The 15,616-nt window shown below is 37.1% G+C and overlaps 1 long non-coding RNA gene across 1 annotated transcript in view; it reads left to right on the top strand.

The window, feature by feature from the left end:
* LOC308058268 overlaps nt 1-14,606 on the top strand; it is a 144,936-nt gene extending 130,330 nt beyond the window's left edge. The window contains exon 11 of the long non-coding RNA XR_013925751.1: nt 5,035-14,606. This is a non-coding gene — a long non-coding RNA (uncharacterized lncRNA). The remainder of the gene's footprint in view (nt 1-5,034) is intronic.
* The last annotated feature ends 1,010 nt before the right edge of the window (nt 14,607-15,616 follow it).

The following is a 15,616-nucleotide window of genomic DNA, read 5'->3' as shown; positions in this document are numbered from 1 at the left end:
GTAAGGACCACTTTAATGCTATAGAATTAGTTGTGTCAAAGTGCAACGGCCTTCACCAAGAGAAGATGGGAACTCAAGCATTTCTGCTTAGATTCTACTTTCACACTACTGGGGTCTCCTGGCAGAATGTGGGCAGGGGGGTCTTGGGACCTTAAAAACGGAGGGGAGTAGAAAGAGTTGTCATATGCATTGGCTTCTATATACCTTGAGAGGTCATTAAGTGGTCTATTAATTGCTGGGAGTGAAAAACTAACGGTCTGTTTGTACAGTCAACAAAGAGGAGGAAAATAAACACCACCAAAGCTGTAAATATGTCATTAAAAGTTCAAAAATGTATGTTTCCAGGGGAAGAGAAGGTTTCATTACAATTATGACTTCATCTCTGGAAAAGAATTCAGTTGGAGCACAGGTGGTTGTCATAAAAACTGTGTATATTAGGAAAAATCACAGTGTTGTCTGTTGCGAAGTAGGAATAATTCTGTCCAGTACCTTCTAAGCATCCCAACTGGCAGGTTTTATTTAATAAACTGGGGTAATAAATACACTGCATAACCACATGGTGTATGTGTAATATTACTATACATGTATAAAATGCTGTAAACATAAGGGTTTTTTTTTAGTATCCTCTATGAAAAATCCCCTCCATCCTCTGAAAAAGTTTATCATTGTAAAGACAAGATATATTACAATTAATGTGCACAGACTGACATAAAGTCTGATTCTGCAAGACGTTGCAGAGCTTTCTCTCTTACTGCTATCACTAGGACTACGAATTCCTTGAAATACTTGCTTAAAGCATTTTGCAGGAGATAATTTGTATGTAATGTAATGTAAGGAGTTCCTTACATCCTTAACATTTTCAGAAAGAGAAATGAGTCTGTATTTACATGGACAGATGGCTCAGACAACATTGCTAATGCTGTTTGGGATTGATGTGGGACAGCAGGATAGACGAGTTTCCTTTATATATCACCCAGCTAGAAAAAAACATAAACTCATTAAAAGGCTCTCTCTGTCCCATCTTGCATAGGAGAAAAAAGTGAGGAGGAGATGACATTTGGGTTTTCTACTAAGTGCAGTTGCAGGCAGTTGCAGACTGGCTGGAAAATGACTGCTCTTGCATGTGCATTAAAGAATACATGTACAGCTATGTAATTTTTTCCCTTAGCTACTAGGTAGGTGTTAACAAAACAGCTGAACAATTTATGAAATTGATTTTGTCCATTTTTAGTTTTCCCATCCACAGGGTCCGCACGTTCTGTTCTGTAAGCTGTAGATGTTTTAGCTGTGACTCTCAGTACAACATACACTTCTGTTCTGAAAACCAAATATTTTGTACTATCGTTGCCAAGAGGTCTTAAGTAGAAAACAAAACAAAACAAAAACATGAACTGTGATAAAAAAACAACAACAACAAGACAAATGAGCACTCTTCTCTTGCCATCTTGCAAAACAAAATCCTTCAGGCGTGACTTATTAGGAAAACCAGCTATGGACAGTTAATAGGGTACATCTGGATCTAATGAACAAATGCACAGCCAAAATCAATTTATATTTTTTTTTCACAGGGTTTAAGTGAAGTAATTCATCTGTACTTTAACAAAAGCCTTTATTTCCACATGAAGAGGTGGGCAGCCATTCAATCAGACATGATTGAAATTGTTTCAGTCAGTTAAATTGCCCAATATTTTCACGTTACCTTGAAAATAGAAGAGAGCACATGCATGCCATTTTGACATAAGAAAACATATGTTTTTACCTATGTTTAATATATATAAATTTGTATACAAATATTTATGAATCTATTATAAACAGAGAAGGTAATACACTTCCATTAACATGAAACATCACAATGAATTAGGCTCATACATAGGAGAAATTGTAGGTGGAACAAAAAGGCTGGGTTATTCTTTACTCAGCTCTATAGCCTTTCTTGGCAGAAAAGCTCATTTTGACAGCAGATGCTCCTGTCTACTATAACAGAATTTCTGTTCAAGTTTCTGAGTGGGTGATCACTGCTTTCAGCTGGCAGCAAGGATTTTTAGCAATGCCTCCCATCATTAATTGCCCAGATTTTGTTCCATGCACATCAGTAGAAATGGGAGGACACATGCTTAAAGAAAAAGCTCAGTAAGAGTTTCTCTCTGGCACATATACAATATACAATATTTCAGTACCTCTGAGCCATGCAAGGAGGCTCACCGAAGTCAATAGAACTACTGACATGTTTAAAGTAAAACACGTGTGATGGTTGGTAGAACTGGAGTTTGTGAATTTAATTCTGTTTAACAGTGGCTTAACTCTTAATATCATAGAGCTACCAGGCTGATTTGCTTTTACTCTTTTTTTTTTTGGAAACATACCACAATTCTTTTAAAGGAGTTTTTGAATTAGTCTAGCATCACTGCTAAGCAGCACAACAGAATATCAGGCACTGTTGTAATTTTTTTCCAATTAATTTAGAATTTGCAGTTAAATTTAGGTGACATTTTAATATATGAATAATTCATGAGCCATCAAACAGCAAAATTTCAGTGGAAGGGTGGTTTTTTTTTTTAAAAAAAGTGTGTTTCAAACTATGCTAAACATTGACAGGATTCTTAGCAAGTGGCTGAAGGAAAGCTGAGTAATAGCAAATAAAGCATCTTTAGCTGATGGATTGTTTAAATCATCAAATAACAGCTGATGACTTCTTCATAGTCAGGTAATCTTTACTGACACTGTTACAGTCTCATGCTCTTCTTAGTTTCTGAAAATCTCTTACAACAGGGGACCATTGATGTCTGAAGGAGGTGGACCTAGTCAGTAATTTTTTCTTGATCTGGAACTTAAACTGACATATTTTTTCCATGCAAGCAATTTAATTAGAACTTGCAACTGTACAGAAAAATAAATCTTCCCTAAGACATGTTTGTGCCGATAATTGGCATGTCTCCTCTTACACATTATTCACTTTCTATAAAGAACAAATAGGTTAAAAAAAACCCTCATGAAGAGAAAAAATACTATCGTCCTTTTAATTTAGCTTCCACAAGTCATAAGGCAATTAGATATGACAACAATGGAAACTGAAAAAAAATGACATAATAATGAGACATTTATATCCAACATATACATAAAAAGCTAAATGGGCTAAATATTGTCTTAACCGCCTGTATTATTTCTAAATGTTGCCCAGAGTGGCACACAAGACCAAGAATTACTCATTGTCTAGTAAGGGGAATTCTGCATGCCTCCAGCTGGCCCTTCTTTGTGAGTAACTAAAAAGAATCTTATTTAGGTACTATATCTTGTTTTGCCCATAATTTGTCTGATCTTGGCTAATGCCCAATGGCTATTTTTTATATGCAGTTTTTATGCTGTATTGGAAAGTCTTGTAGTCTAGCCTTCCACGCTACCAAACAGAAAACTGTAAAGGTACGAGCAGGGTCTAAGAGGAGGTACTACCAATCAAATGGTTGGAGAAGTCTTCCTTGTTCCCAAAATAACATTTGACACCATTTCCTGAAGTTATATTTTCCTTCCTTTATCATATATCTTAGATACTTAGATACCAAAAAAAAAAAAAAAGAAAAAGTGTATGAAATATCAGATTCATTTCCTATTTGAAGTCCGGAAACGCTGCAATAGGTAGAATAGGTTAACTGCTTCCAGCCACTGCCTAGGGATCCAATGATCATAAGGTGCTCTCATGAAAGCTGATTTATAGTGAATGCACAAAATTATTTATCTTACAATTACAATGCTTTATAGTCATGACTTTTTTTTAACAACCAAGGACTCCTATTTGTTGCGGGTGGGGGGTGTCCCCCCATTTTTTTTTTTGAAAAAGCAGCATTGACATCATTTGCAGCTTTGACGGCTTCGAAGGACTAAATTAAGAATGGCAGGCATTTTAGTGGGGGCTCAGCTAATTGTATATCTGGAGATGTAATGAAGCTCTGAAATATTTCTTCCCCCTGGGAGGGGAGTGCTGGCTATTACAATAGCTTACTTCTTTCACACTTGACAGTTGAAGGGCTTTTTTAAATAATGGCAGGAAGTCCAGAGCTTTTCTCTGTACTCCTTTCCTTTCAGTATGCCGGATGCCCTGGCACCACAGAGCCTTTGAAACCTTCTCACGTTTCTTCAACACCTGATGGTGATTGTTCGACTGGAGATTTACAGCTGACCTGAAACTTAAAGCTTTCAAATAGCTGAAGTTACAGGAGCTTGAAACGGTGATGGATTCACCAGAGCGATAGTGTTATCGTCATCTGACGGCTGCTGAACAGTGAAATGAGATGGTAATTTCTGCATTCCAGCCCTTAAACGTTCCTACCACCAAAAACACCAACACAACTCAAAGAAAAAGCTATTTAGAGTCCTTATCTTCCGGACACATTTGCATATGTTTGAGCTCTAACCACATCAGTAACATACCAGCTTTAATGGAATATCTCCTGTGATAGTTTATCGAATGTGTAAGAACTTGCAGGATGAAGGCCTCAGTTATCTCCAAGGGGAAGCATCCCAAGAAACCATGATTGGGGATGAAAAGAGACTTCCTCTCCCCTGCTCTTGGAGACCATCCCATCCTGTCAAGGCTGAGATGAACTGATGAGGCCAGATGGTGTGTGTGTGGGGAGGAAGCTTCTCTTTAAAATGTCTGTGGCCTGGGCAAGTTTTCTTTACAGAATGGCAGAATCACAAAGTGGCTGAGGTGGACAGGCACCACTGGAGTTTGCCTAGTCCAACCCCCCTGCTCAAGCAGGATCAGCTATAGTAGGTTGCTTGGGACCCTGTCCAGTTGGGTTTTGAATATCTCCAAGGATGGAGACCGTACTATCTCACTGGAAAACCTGTGCCACTGTTTGATCCCCCTCACAGTAAAAAAAGGTTTTTTTCTTATGTTCAGAGGGAACCTCCTATGTTTCGCTTTGTGCTGATTGCCTCTTGACCTGTCACTGGGCACCAGCAAGAAGAATTTGGGTCTGTCTTCTTAACTCCATTAGATATTTATTGATGAGATTCCCCGAGTCTCTTCTCCTCCAGGCTGATCAGTCTCAGCTCTCCCAGCCTCTCATGGGGAAGATGCTCCAGTCCCTTTCTCATCTCTGTGGCCCTGCGTGGGACTTGCTGCAGTATGTCCTTCTTTCTCCTGCACTGGGGAGCCCAGCAGTGGACCCTGCACTCCCATGTGTCTCAGTAGGACTGAACAGAAGGTAACGTTCAACCTCCCCTTGACCTATTGGCAATGCTTTGCCTAATTCAGCCCAGGGAGTTGCTGGCCGCCTTTGCAGTGAGGGTGCATTGATTTCAGTAAAGGTGATACAGGTCCATCGAAATCTGGGGTCCTTTCAGGGACTAATTGCTCAGGCATTATGAAGGTCCAAAACTGCACATAAAACTCTGTTGTCTTGTCTCCCCATGATCCACTGTTCCTAAGAAACCAGTAGTATATGACAGCCAAGGAAAAAAAAAAATGCAAGTTCTTGATAAGAACAACTTCACATCTAACATTCAGAAATGGAGGGTTTCATTGCTACTTGCTCCTTTAAAATCACAATGCAGCATTTTAAGTGACACTGCAAAATTGCTAAACAAGTGTTCCTGCAGTTATAAACAAAAGGGGAGACAAGGTTGGAGATTATTTATACCTGTGCAAAGAAGAAGTTACTATAGATACATAAAAAGAAAGTTGTGAAGCTTTATTAACTAAGACATAAAAGAATTGCATCAGGGATAAAGTTTCCTGATGTAGTAACAGTGAAAAAGGAAAAGTTATTCCAGAGATGAAACTAGTTCAACATCTGAACAATATTATCAAATTGTAAAATGCTCTCTTAGTGATTCTTTCTCTCATTAGTCTTATTATTACCCTCATCACCAAAGTCCCTATTCAGACCTGAACATGTACTGATAGTAATTTCTACATCTGTAAGAGCAGACATTATGTGGAAAAGGGAAGAATTAAAAGGAAAATCCTGTGTCAGGAAATGTCTTTTATTCTTTTTTAAATTAAAAAGAATGGTTGTATTACATTGTCAAAAAAAAACCCCAAACCCAAATCTGAGCAAAGAATGGAGTAGAATTTATTTTGTGAAACACTAAGAAGTAATAAGCTAGGAATAAAAAGATTAAGAATGTCTTTGAGAATATTAAAATATGGTATGTCTTAAATTATCTTCTTGAAATCAGTAAAATATTCTTTAAATTAATTTAGTCTGAATTATTGTAGCAGAAAAACAGTATCTAAGAGTAACAGACTATCAACATCTTGCTCTTACTCTGGTATATACAGTTTGTTGTAGTAAATCAGGCACACACAGAGGCATACACAGGTATGTGTGTAGGTATACATTTAGCAGGTATTTATATTTTCATATTATTAATTTCTATTTAAATTTCTAACACAGATCAATATACAATTTCCAGGAACACTAGCAAGTCTAGCAAGAATGAACCTCTGCTTAGGAAAAAACCCCTAAACATTATTGCCTAAAACTGGCTTGGCAACCTAATTTTTAGGCTGAAAAGAATATGCAGCAAATATGAGTCAGAAGAGCAGTTGCAGAGTTTTCTTTAAAACCAAAAGCAGTTATTTAGATATTAAGATGTTTAATTCTTCAAAATAAGAACCTATAATTTCATTGGTACCCTCTATTTGTACAATAATACTGTTTATGCGGGTGGATTGCTACCTACCTTCCCAACTTGCTATCTAGTCACATGCTTTAAGAAAGGCTTGCCACCCTCCCATCCCTGGTCGGTGCATTTGCAAGCAAAATGTATCATGAAAAATTACTGAAGCTACTATTTACCAGAAATAGTAAATACAGTAGAATGTTGTAGCAGAAGCCTATAAATAAAAGATGTTGGTGGGTTTTTTTTCACTAAGACCCCCACCCCAAACTTGCAAAATTACTTGTAGTTCAAAACATGTTACGGTTTATCAAGTTACATTGAGAAGAATGTTTTTCCTGCTGTTTTATAAGTCCATAATACAGAGTTTTATAAGACAATTTTAAACTAAAGCATCTTCAATAAAATATAAAATAATGTCTTAGGAGCAAATATATATAAATAACAACTACTTCTGCAATGCCTGTGAACAGGTTTAACATATCAATGTATATGTAGGCGTAATACAGACCAGTCAATAAAACAGGGAGCCTCTAACTTTTTCATGCTCAAACAGTTTAAATGTTGGTTTTTAATAGCTCTTGACTCATGCTTTCTTCCTTCACTTCTGTTTAATGGGATAGGAGTTTGCACTATTAATAATTACTCTTAGAAAAATAACAAAAACATATTTTTAGGTTTAAACCAATACAGATTCTTGGGTAGGACATGTTTAGCCAAACACTTTATGTGACGAGTTCAACACAAAAGACGGTAGAATTGTTTTAAAGATAGGTTGTTTGAAAATTATTCCTGCTTATATCTTTAATGCAACACTTGTTTCAGTCATAAAACTGCACCCTGAAGAAAATCCCTTGCAATTTTCCAAAGAGAATCAAAGTACTACATTTTCAAGGGCATTCTTTAAAAAGCAGATAAGTTTCACAGTGGTGATTTTATATCAGCTGGTCTAAAACCAGAAGTGGTCCTTTTGGCATCAGGGAAGCAACGTTGAAATCTGAAACTGCAGTTTGCTTCTGCTTGCAGAAGTTGGTATAGGTCTTCTCTTTACTTTAACAGTGTCTGTATTATGTTACAGCAAATGAAGATGTAGCTTTTCATTTCACTAAATAGATGGCTTAGGAAAATATAGCCCCCAAAAGGATGATAACTATATCTTACTTCAAACCACAGCATTAACTGTGCCAGTTCGTCAGGCAGACGTTGCAATGCAAGCAGAAACATTTATTAACATTTACATGTTAATATGCCTCAAAAGAGGCAGGCATCTGCCAGCACTCTCTGAGGAGCTCCCCACCTGTAAATATCTAAATACTGGATTGATGAGCACTGCTATGTCTAAGCCACTTGAATCTTAATGTCCAAAGATATTTCCAGCTCCAGGCAGCTGAACGGGCTCACCAGGCAATCTGAGCCCTGAAACCAGGACAGCTCTGGCTGGAGTTGCTTAATGAAGCACCGAGGTGAGACTCAGAAGGAGCTTCAGCTGCGAACCGGGATGTTTGTGGGTTTTCATGGGTTTTCCTTCTTTATTCTTCATGTTTCATAGAGTGCAATTGTGGTATCCTAAGCCTCAAAAGCAGAGAATGAGTAGCTTCCAAAAGAATTATGAAAATACCTGAACTGGAGTATGAATTTAGTTGAAGTTGAAATGATCTGTATACATGAATGATTTTCTGAAAAGCAGTCACTTTCCAGGATTCATGCAAACAAATTGAATTAGCATGGATGATTAGAAGTAGGGCTGTGACAATGAATCACTTAAGAATCTACTGAAACAATAATTTGTGACTAATATTTCTAATTATTTTCTCAGCTATAGTCATGACAGTTCCAACCTTTTAAGTTGCTTAAAATTTATGACTTTAATAGTGCTACAGACTACATTTAAACATTCATTTTAACACCAATTATAGATATGCTAGTAAAAAAGAGCATTATATCATTGCACTGGTGAATTAAAAAGTAGATCTATATAAGAAAGTGTCATCCCTTAAAAAAAAAAAAAAAATTAAAAATAAACCAAAGAAGAAATTACTGTTTTTTTCTGTTCTTCTGTTGAACCTCATATGGAAGGTAGTAAGTTACCAAAAAAGTGTATTGTAAGAGTCTAAAGAATTTTAAAAAAATCATATTAAAAGTATTCACCATTATTACTATTTGAACAGTTTAAAAGGAGTTCTACATAACTCCGCAGGCCTCATCCCCATTACATTCTATAGAAACTTCTTGATAATGGATATCTACTTTTATATATATTAATGCATATATTTATACGTGTATGTTTATATATATGTGTGTGTGTGTATGTATGCATTGCCTTGAGGATTTATACTGGAACTTATTTGTTTTAAGAGATTAGAGAAAATACTCATGTGGTGGTTGTAAAACCTTATCATCGATTCACTCGCCATCTGTTCGCTACAACTGACTTCTAAGGAAAAAGAGAGGGTAATACAGAAAAGGACTATTGTAAAAAAAAAATTGCATTTCATTAACCATATGAGTAGTATTTATTTGTTTAGAGCTTTAAAGTGATCTAGAACACACAATATAAAAGGTTATTTGAGTATAGAACCTATTATCAGTCATGAGCCATGAGACAAGAAGCTGGTTTTCTCATATTGCCCTCTGTAGACAACTGAGTTTCTCCATACCATTTACTCAAAGAGGTATATTTTCTTTTGGCATCCTGGCATGTTAGAAACTTCTATCAAGCACGTGAAACATCTTGTTTTTCCATTTAATCTCTCTCTCCACTACGTGAAAAAAACACAGTAATAGCTGGAGACTTGTTCCTTGGAGAAGGAAGTTTTCTGTGTTCATTTGAAACAAGCGATCTCATGACGCAAGAGGTCTGTATGATAAATAGTTTTTGGAATGAAAAGTTTAATGAGTTCAGATATTATTAGAGTTGTTTGTTAACCCCACATGAATATTAATGGCGTGTGTTTGGTATTTTATGATACACTTCTTGAGAATTCTTAATAGAAAATGCTTCAATTCCCAGAAATAAGCAGTGCTTGCCATTCAGTAAGATTTTCTGTAAAAGCAATGTGATTTGAATAAATGGTTTTTGGCTCTCACTGTGAAGCTAGTGTGAAGACCTCAGCTAGATACTTAATGCATTCGGTACTTATTGTTTTGAAACTTTTGCTATCCTCAGTCAGCCTTCCAAATCTAAGGGCACCTTAAAAATGAGATGAAAAGCAATAAACATAAATAAATAGCAATGGGTTTTGGTCAATATCTAATAACTCTGCTTTTCTATAGAGATGGTAGCCATTGGATGTTGAGTTCAAAACAAACTGTAACGCTTTATTTCCTAATTAAACCCAAGATCACCAACTGGCCCTCTCAGTTATGCATTCCTTCGAACAGTTTGCTTTTCTTCACTCCCAGGTTGTTTTTCTCTTAAAACCAGAGTTCTGTTTTTTTAGATCATATCTATTTTCTCAATAAGCCCAACATCACCAAATGTTCCTCTTTATTATGGGTTCTAAGAACACGTAAACTACAATAATAAATAAGAGGTTTTAAAATATGACAACCAAAAATGATGAACTGATAGGATAAGTTAGAACAAATCTGTGCCACTGACAACACAAATAAGGATGTAGGAGCTCAATTCAGCCAGGCATTGTAAAAGCATGAGAGAAGAAAGCTGTTACAGAGTCCCTCTGCCAGCAAATGGATCACTTTGATCCATTAACAATTATGAACATAATTTTGAATAAATTCTTGTAAGGAAATAAAAAAAGAAAAGCCACCAAAAAGAAAACCAACCCACCACCTAGAAGTATCTTTTAAGCCAAAGATTTTAATTACTTAGGTTTTGGTAATTAGAGGCTAAGATTTTTACTTACTTTTTCATATTTGGATTTAATTATTTTCCTTAATTGCTTTCAATAAAGCTCTTAAACACCCTACTTAAATTTTTAGTAAGTTAGTTTCTATTGCTTTAATGTGACAAATGCAGCTGGGATTAATCAGAGTGAGCAGCGGTGTTAATGGCATTAAGTCAGGGTGTATTTATCTCCCAGGTTATGCAATCTGGCACTGTGAGGATCTACAGGATACTCCTCACCTTGCTCGATGTTATGGAGTATTCAACAAACTCTGGTTAGGCAGCTCATCTTACTCACTTTCTGAAGTCCCTCTTACTCACCACTGACCGGTAAAGAAATAACAGAGAAGTTAGTCCAAACCCACCACATTCTTGCTTATTTCTAGGGTTTACTTCTGCCATTTCATGGCAGTACCTGAGGTGGTACTTAGCTAACAGAAAAAGAACTAATTCCAGAGTAGAGTATGAACCAGAATAAGCTAAACTGGCAAAACATAACCAGAAAGTATCAAGGTCCAGTTGACTCACATTGAACAGACCTTATTTCACGATGCCTGACTCCTTTCGAAAAGTAATTCAGTCATGAGGAACCCCATTGAAATGCTTTGTCAGGAAATGTGTCTGCTTAAGATAGCTGCAATGGTGACTTTTAGTAACACGTGGGTACAACATCAGTCACTGCCTGGATAGCAGATAATTGGAATTATTCACTAAACCAATCACAGCAGACTGAATCTATGAGCATGCACATGCACCCACAGAAAGTTGGGAAATATTTCACCATCAGCAGTTTCAAGATAGACAATGTTTTTCCTGGTTTATAAGTGTCAAGGCCATGAGGATCTGCTTTCTGTTCAAAATAAGCTCACTTGCTAAAACCCCTCAGGTACATCACTACCGCGATTCCTGTATTGATTGCTGTATTACATGCTCTAGAAGCTGCCCCCAAAAAATCAGAAAACAATAATCCTGTACAAAAGTCTCTCTAAGGAAAAGGATGTCAATATGTCAATATTCTTTTAGAGATGCACAAACCCCAGGCTTCAGGGATAAAAGACTGCATGAGTGAGTGAATGCTATGGATGTGTGCCACAAAGTTTTCAAGCAGATTGTATGGTGACAGACTGTCTCATCCAGTAGTGGCAATCCTGTATAGATAAAGTATGACTGAAAAGTTGCCAGTATACATCTGTAGAACTATGCTAAATTTAATCTTCTCTCCCACTACTTACATTCTACTTCTATGCCACTGCCTATAAAACAGTGGCAGCACCACAGATAATTGTTTAACTACAGCAGCGCAAAGCACCAGCAACAATAATTTCTTTCATGAACGAGAAAGTGTGAAGCTATCTGTATTGTTCATAAATCAAACAATTTTCTGTAAATACATGTACTAGAAACTCCTCTGCACACTGTGTGTGCATGGGGAGCTAGTGGTAAAAAGGGGGGGGGCGGGGCTAGAGGGCAACACAGAACTGAAATGCCTTTATTGTCACCGCTTCAGAAAAAAAATTTGGAGATCTCTTCATCCTCAAATGGAATGCAATTTACATTAGAAATCCAATATCTTCTTGTTATGGATGAAGTTCTCAGTTTCCTAACAATATTCCTATTGGAAATTAAAAACTGAAAAAGGCCTTGTAAGTGTCAGCCTCCTCTTTGATGCAAAAAGAGAGAAAGCACATCCGTGGCCACGCATTCCTCCTCAGTATTTTGCCCATCCTGCTGGTGGGCTTCTCGGTGGTACTTTAGGAGAAGAATGAGTATCGCCCTGGCCTCTGCCCTTGGACAAGACGCAGGAGGGCAGAGGTCCGGTGCCTCAGCGCAGAATGCTGGCCTGCCGGGTGGGAATACCTCAGCTGTATTTAACCTGGCCTGTGCTCTGTTTCCCACAGGCTTTGCTTGCGATGCCAGGAGTTGGTAATGTACATGGCAGGATGCTCTCTGCTGCCTTAGACTTCACAGGAGGGATGAACTGTAATTCAACAATGTTTAGTGGGAGGTAGACCCCACCTGTGGGGCTGTCTTGGCCACCGCTTTCTGTGGTGTGACAAGAGCACAGAAAGTTTGGAAAGCTGTGAAGTGCTCCTCTGAGACTCAAAAATACCTTTGTAAAAACCCTGGTTTTCTCTCACACTGCCTGCTGCTCAGACTAATAGAAGCTGCTCAAACAAATACACATATTTTTATAGACTGTGAAGTTAGACTTGTTCTGCAAGGAAGTGAAACAGGGAATATTAAAAAAATGGGAGAGTTTTGTGTCGCGAAGCTGCAGCTGATTATCCGTTCATTATCACATTTTCCAGCGGTTTGTCTCGATAGGTGTGAAAACGTCTGAACAGCACTGCAGTTCTTCCAGCTCTTGCTGACTGAAGCTTATGATAGACTACATAGCAAATCACTCTCCCAAACTTTCTCTATTTACACACTTACACTAGCAAATTTATGATCCATGCTCTGTAGCAAAGAGACCAAATGAAGGTTATTTTTATGGAGTTCAACCAGGAATACAGAAGAAGGAAAGATAAAACTCATGCCTGTGAGATTTCGGCACTGAAAGTCTTACACATGTACACAGATGAAAGTGCTAATGGATATTTAATTTTTTTAAAGATGCTGTAAATATACCTGTGGCATTTTATAATCATTACACAAAGATATATATTTCTGCAAAGAGTGATAGAAAGATGCTGGCAGATGTAAAAAGTGTAAGAAGTCCTTTACCATTTGAACTAACGAACAAGTCCTAACTTTTTAGGTTTCTTTATAACACTACTTTCAGTAGTTGAAATTCAACAGATTCAATCACACCACTGAAAGCGCTGTGTGGTTTCTCTCATACAATTTTCAAACTGATTATTCCAACATAACTAAGCTTAAAAGGGCAGCATGTCTGAGCAGTTGAGTAGGTAACAAGTCACTATAATCTTTGGTTATAGCACTATAGCATTGTGCAGTCTGAGATGACAGAAGGAAATGACTTTGTAAAGCAGCTACTGATGCACAGTTAGATGAGCATTATTTTAAACACACGCACACACAAAAGATTTTTAAAAGTAATACGAGGAAGAAACTAATGCAGTCGCCTCCCCGAAACACTACTCCAAGAGGAGCTTTTGCAAATCAAAGTTCCTTGTCTCTCCTCTCACACACAAAATTCCACTGCTATAGTCCTTTTGGGGGGCCTTTTGCCACAGATTAACATTAGATGAATGCAGAATTATCACTTGAATTTACAAACTAGGAGACAACAGGATTTGCTGACTGATTGAATTATCTTCACGCAGTCTAGCACTTCTGCATGTCAGATACTATTGTAAACTAGGAAATAATATTTCTCAGAGTATCCCTTATGCAAGATACTGTGCTAAAGGAGCGAAAGAATTAACACAAACAACATGTGTTAGGAAGCAGTATAGTTTGTGCAGTGCACATTTTTCAGACTTCCAGTATTTTTTGTAAGCCTCATACTGCATTACTTAACGTGTTCCTGCTGAGACAGACAGGCTCTGGGATTTTTTCTCCTCCACCCCCTACCTGTCAAGATATTCTTTGTTGAGCTTTGTGTCATGTGGCATTAGGAAAGCTTTGTTCTTAGTTTAATTCTCTTTTCCCATGTCTGCTGCGGTGTGACATTTACAAACTAATGCACTTGCCCTTTATGTAGCCCCTAATATAAATCCCATGCCCAATAGGAATTATGGACCATTTTGCTTTGAGAAGGAGTTTCATTTGTGCTCAAGGAAATTCAGAAATAAACATGTACCACAAGACTTAGTGCCTTTTTCTACAGCAGCTTTAATGTATGCAACTTTTCACTCCTTCCTATTAGAATGTATATTCAGCATTGCATTTATGGTTTAACTGAGGGGTAAAGGATCTTTCTTCATGCTCTTAAAGACAGCTATAATAAAAGATATTTTTTTTTTTATAAAATTGATAATATATTTCTGTATATCAAGACCAAAATCAGAGTCATCCAACCAATTGCTTGTCCCTTTCTTCAAACATGTTAGTTCACTTAATAACAGCTACTCTCTTTCCCCATCTGAGTTCTTTTGTACTTCTCTGAACAACATGTCTAAAATATGCTACCGCTATTTTCTTTGTAGCAGTATTTTATTATTTTTTTTTTAAACAGGAGCCCACAAATAGTAGTAATTGACTAAAAATTTGTTCATACAAACTTTTAATTGACTGTTATGGACATTCTACTTACTTGTATGACATCATGCTTGGGGTCCATTTGTGTTATTAGAAATTCAAAAATGAAAGGGTGAAGCATGTTAAGCACCATAATCAGAGATAAATCATTACCACTGTTCCCTTCTACATAATGCCATTCCCATAACCTGAAACAAAACAAAAAACCAAACCAAAACAAAAAAGCATATTTTTTTTTGTTAAATATACAGAAATAGGATATAGAAGTGAATCATTCTATAAACAAATGAAAATGCTTCTTGGAAAATGAAACACTCTGGGTATACTTGAGACCTGATTGTTTGAAAGAAGCAGCAGCCTGTTTAACACGTGTTTTTTCCACAAAGCCATGGTGAGTCTCCTAGAACATGATATTAAAAAGCAGGGCAGCTATTAAAGACTGATAAATTGCTGTAAGTACATATTCTTTATTTGAGAGTTTGGCTTTATTCCTCCTTGTAAATGTCTCCTAGAAAAAATCACTGCAGAATAAGAAGTAGTTTGTATCTGATTCTTATAACGTACAATGCAGAACAAAGACTTTGGTCTAATTTTTAAGTAGCCTCAATGGATACCTTCTTTTCATGTTTTTCACTGATTTTTGCTTAAAAAAATTTTTTTGCTTTTTTCTGCTGTTACGGTGCCAAACCCAACAGTAGGTGACTACCAAGATTTTTCTCCACTGTAGAAAAAGCTCAGCTCCAAAGAAGAAGAAAACAGAGGTCTTATAAAAATTGCCTGGGCAAATAAGTGGTTCAAATCACTAGAGCAACCCTGGCAGCATTTCTAGGTCATTTGTGAATAGCAATATTAATCAATCAATGCGGTGAAATTTTCATTCAAATTAAAGAGAGGTTCCCAAAGCCATCAGCAAGGCTTGGACATGCCGGCTCAGGATGCTCTCCTGCCACAACCGCACCAGCACTTCCCCCATCCCGT

The sequence above is a fragment of the Falco punctatus genome (genome assembly GCF_963210335.1).
Source record: "Falco punctatus genome assembly, chromosome: 1".
NCBI lineage: Eukaryota > Metazoa > Chordata > Aves > Falconiformes > Falconidae > Falco > Falco punctatus.
This window is presented reverse-complemented; position numbering and strand designations above follow the sequence as displayed.